The following is a 5000-nucleotide window of genomic DNA, read 5'->3' on the forward strand; positions in this document are numbered from 1 at the left end:
CAAGGCTTGTGGGCAAGGCTGGTGCGCAAGGCTAGTTCCCAAGGGTTGTGTGCAAGGCTAGTGCCCAAGGCAAGTGCGCAAGGCTCGTGCCCAAAGCTAGTGCGCAAGGCTTGTGTGCAAGGCTACTGCGATGGGCCAGTGCCCAAGGCTTGTGAGCAAGGCTTGTATGCATGGCTTGTGTGCAAGGCTAGCGTCCAAGGCTTGTGCGCATGGCTTGTGCGCAAGGCTTGTGTCCAAGGCTTTTGTGCAAGGCTCGTGCGCAAGGCTAGTGTGCAAGGCTTGTGCGCATTGGCAGGTAGCCCACCAGCATGCACGATCCAAATGCCACTCACGCGACAACACGGTGCCAAGCCGGGCATGGTGTGCACTCAAAACCAATCAACGGACAGAGGTCATGCGTCATGGGGGGGATCTAGCAAGGCCATGGGGAAGGTCATGGAGGACCTTGGAAGCAAGCGCAAGACGAGAGCGAATCGAACAAGGGGCCAGGACGGGGCCTTGTGCCCATGGTCTTCGCAAGACAGCGTCCAAGGCACCCGAAAGCCCAAGGGAACCCAAACCCGGCCGACACTTGCAATCGCACATGCTCTCTGCAACACACCATCAATGCCGCCCAACGGGGCCAGCACGAGCAGTCCTCCGCGGTCCCCTGGCCCTGCGCACGTTTGTCTTCGAAACCGAGCATCAATGCCGCAGAAAGTGCCGGGGCGCCAGCTGGAGCCATCATCCGCGTTGCCATGGCTCGCTTGGCCTTGGCTTGCCAGGCCCCGACACGAGCAATCGCGCATTTTCTTTGCAACCGACCATCAATGCCGCCCAACGGGGCCAGCACGAGCAGTCATCCGCGGTCCCCTGGCCCTGCGCACGTTTGTCTTTGAAACCGAGCATCAATGCCACAGAAAGTGCCGGGGCGCCAGCTGGAGCCATCATCCGACGTGCCATGGCTCTGGTCCCATGGTCTTCGCAACCGAGCATTCGTGACACCCGCGGGGCCAGGACACCAACCCTTCCGACACGAGCATTCGCGCATGTTCTTTGGCCACACAACGGCGCCAGCACGAGCAAAATCATCCGCGGTGCGGTGGCCTTGCACGGCCTTTTGTCTTTGGAACCAACCATCAGTGCCACGGGAAGTGCCGGAGTCCCGGCATCCGCGGTGCCAAGTCATTGCGCCCTTGGTCTCTGCAGCGGGGCATGCCGGGCACTCCCAACCATTGCAAGCAAGCAAGCAAGCAAGAAAGAAAGTAAGTAAGTAAGTAAGTATTACATATAGGGGCGGGACATGCGGGGAGATCTGCGAAACGTGCATTACGGGGCACACGCGTACCTACCGGGGCATACCGACCCCTATTGGGGCACACGTGTGCATATCGGGGCATACCGGGCCTATCGGGGCACACGCGTACATACCGGGGCATACCGAGCCCTACTGGGGCACACGTGCGCATATCGGGGCGTACCAAGCCTATCGGGGCATACGCATGTATCCCAAGGCATACCGAGTCTATCCGGGCATACGCGTTCATACCGGGGCGTATCGGGCCTATCGGGGCATACTTGGGCATATCCGGGCAAAAAATGCCCAAAACTTGCGCAACCTTGGCAACCGTGGTCCATTCCTCTCTATATGCCTAGCCTTGCCAACCGTGGTCCATTCCTCACTATATGCCATGGCCTTGTGCCCATGGTCTTCCCAAGACAGCGTCCAAGGCCCCCGGAAGGCCAAGGGAGCCCAACCCAGCAATGCCCTGCTATGGCAAGCCAAGGCCAAGCATTCCGGTGCCTATCCGGGCAAAAATGCAATTCCTCTCTATATGCCTAGCCTTGGCAACCGTGGTCCATTCCCCACCATATGCCATGGCCTTGTGCCCATGGTCTTCCCAAGACAGTGTCCAAGGCGCCCGGAAGGCCAAGGGAGCCCAACCCAGCAATGCCCTGCTTTGGCAAGCCAAGGCCAAGCATTCCGGTGCCTAACCTTGGCAACCGTGGTCCTTTCCTCACCATATGCCATGGCCTTGTGCCCATGGTCTTCGCAAGACATCGTCCAAGGCGCCCAAAAGGCCAAGGGAGCCCAACCCAGCAATGCCTTGCTAGGACAAGCCAAGGCCAAGCATTCCGGTGCCTATCCGGGCAAAAACGCCCAAAGCATGCCCATTCCTTAGCCTATCCAGGCAAAAACGCCCAAAATCTGCACATTCTAGTGCCTATCCGGGCAAAAACGCCCACCAGCATGCCACCCTCCTATAGGGTTTGCGCAACCAACCAGCCTAACCACCAGTGGCAACCAAAGGTGCTGTTAGCGACGACTTCTGAAGACGCAACGAGACGCGACGTGTTTGCGCCCAGACGCGACGAGACGATGCGGGATCTGCGCCCAAGAATGCCTAGACCCGTCGACTTGATGCGGGATCAGCTCGCCCAAGCATGCCTAGTGTGCAAGGCCTGTGTGCAAGGCTAGTGTCCAAGGCTAGTGTGCAAGGCTCATGTGGAGCGCTAGTGCGCAAGGCTAGTGCCCAAGGCTTGTGTGCCAGGCCCGTGTGCAAGGCTAGTGTCCAGGGCTTGTGTGCATTGCTTGAGTGCAAGGCTTGTGTGCATTGCTCGAGTGCATGGCTTGTGTGCAAGGGTTGTGCGCAAGGCTAGTGTGCGGGGCTTGTGCGCATGGCTAATGTGCACGGCTTGTGTGCATGGCTACCGTGCAAGGCTAGTTTGCATGGCTAGGGTGCAAGGCTCGCATGCGAGGCTAGTGTGCAAGGCTGCGTGCAAGGGAAGCGTGCAGGGCGAGTGTGCGAGGCCACTGTGCACGGCGCCAGCACTAGCGAGCCATCATCCGCGTTGCCATGGCTCGCTTGGCCTTGGCTTGCCAGGCCCCGACACGAGCAATCGCGCATTTTCTTTGCAACCGACCATCAATGCCGCCCAACGGGGCCAGCACGAGCAGTCATCCGCGGTCCCCTGGCCCTGCGCACGTTTGTCTTTGAAACCGAGCATCAATGCCACAGAAAGTGCCGGGGCGCCAGCTGGAGCCATCATCCGACGTGCCATGGCTCGCTTGGCCTTGGCTTGCCGGGCCCCGACACGAGCAATCGCGCATTTTCTTTGCAACCGACCATCAATGCCGCCCAACGGGGCCAGCACGAGCAGTCATCCGCGGTCCCCTGGCCCTGCGCACGTTTGTCTTTGAAACCGAGCATCAATGCCACAGAAAGTGCCGGGGCGCCAGCTGGAGCCATCATCCGACGTGCCATGGCTCTGGTCCCATGGTCTTCGCAACCGAGCATTCGTGACACCCGCGGGGCCAGGACACCAACCCTTCCGACACGAGCATTCGCGCATGTTCTTTGGCCACACAACGGCGCCAGCACGAGCAAAATCATCCGCGGTGCGGTGGCCTTGCACGGCCTTTTGTCTTTGGAACCAACCATCAGTGCCACGGGAAGTGCCGGAGTCCCGGCATCCGCGGTGCCAAGTCATTGCGCCCTTGGTCTCTGCAGCGGGGCATGCCGGGCACTCCCAACCATTGCAAGCAAGCAAGCAAGCAAGAAAGAAAGTAAGTAAGTAAGTAAGTATTACATATAGGGGCGGGACATGCGGGGAGATCTGCGAAACGTTCATTACGGGGCACACGCGTACCTACCGGGGCATACCGACCCCTATTGGGGCACACGTGTGCATATCGGGGCATACCGGGCCTATCGGGGCATACCGGGCCTATCGGGGCACACGCGTACATACCGGGGCATACCGAGCCCTACTGGGGCACACGTGCGCATATCGGGGCGTACCAAGCCTATCGGGGCATACGCATGTATCCCAAGGCATACCGAGTCTATCCGGGCATACGCGTTCATACCGGGGCGTAACGGGCCTATCGGGGCATACTTGGGCATATCCGGGCAAAAAATGCCCAAAACTTGCGCAACCTTGGCAACCGTGGTCCATTCCTCTCTATATGCCTAGCCTTGCCAACCGTGGTCCATTCCTCACTATATGCCATGGCCTTGTGCCCATGGTCTTCCCAAGACAGCGTCCAAGGCCCCCGGAAGGCCAAGGGAGCCCAACCCAGCAATGCCCTGCTATGGCAAGCCAAGGCCAAGCATTCCGGTGCCTATCCGGGCAAAAATGCGATTCCTCTCTATATGCCTAGCCTTGGCAACCGTGGTCCATTCCCCACCATATGCCATGGCCTTGTGCCCATGGTCTTCCCAAGACAGTGTCCAAGGCGCCCGGAAGGCCAAGGGAGCCCAACCCAGCAATGCCCTGCTTTGGCAAGCCAAGGCCAAGCATTCCGGTGCCTAACCTTGGCAACCGTGGTCCTTTCCTCACCATATGCCATGGCCTTGTGCCCATGGTCTTCGCAAGACATCGTCCAAGGCGCCCAAAAGGCCAAGGGAGCCCAACCCAGCAATGCCCTGCTAGGGCAAGCCAAGGCCAAGCATTCCGGTGCCTAACCTTGGCAACCGTGGTCCTTTCCTCACCATATGCCATGGCCTTGTGCCCATGGTCTTCGCAAGACATCGTCCAAGGCGCCCAAAAGGCCAAGGGAGCCCAACCCAGCAATGCCTTGCTAGGACAAGCCAAGGCCAAGCATTCCGGTGCCTATCCGGGCAAAAACGCCCAAAGCATGCCCATTCCTTAGCCTATCCAGGCAAAAACGCCCAAAATCTGCACATTCTAGTGCCTATCCGGGCAAAAACGCCCACCAGCATGCCACCCTCCTATAGGGTTTGCGCAACCAACCAGCCTAACCACCAGTGGCAACCAAAGGTGCTGTTAGCGACGACTTCTGAAGACGCAACGAGACGCGACGTGTTTGCGCCCAGACGCGACGAGACGATGCGGGATCTGCGCCCAAGAATGCCTAGACCCGTCGACTTGATGCGGGATCAGCTCGCCCAAGCATGCCTAGTGTGCAAGGACTGTGTGCAAGGCTAGTGTCCAAGGCTAGTGCCCAAGGCTTGTGTGCAGGGCCAGTGCCCAAGGCTTGAACGCATGGCTTGTGT

This window comes from Tasmannia lanceolata, unplaced genomic scaffold, assembly GCF_043159265.1.
Source record: "Tasmannia lanceolata isolate RefF3 unplaced genomic scaffold, GAP_Taslan_0.1 ptg000119l, whole genome shotgun sequence".
Lineage (NCBI taxonomy): Eukaryota > Viridiplantae > Streptophyta > Magnoliopsida > Canellales > Winteraceae > Tasmannia > Tasmannia lanceolata.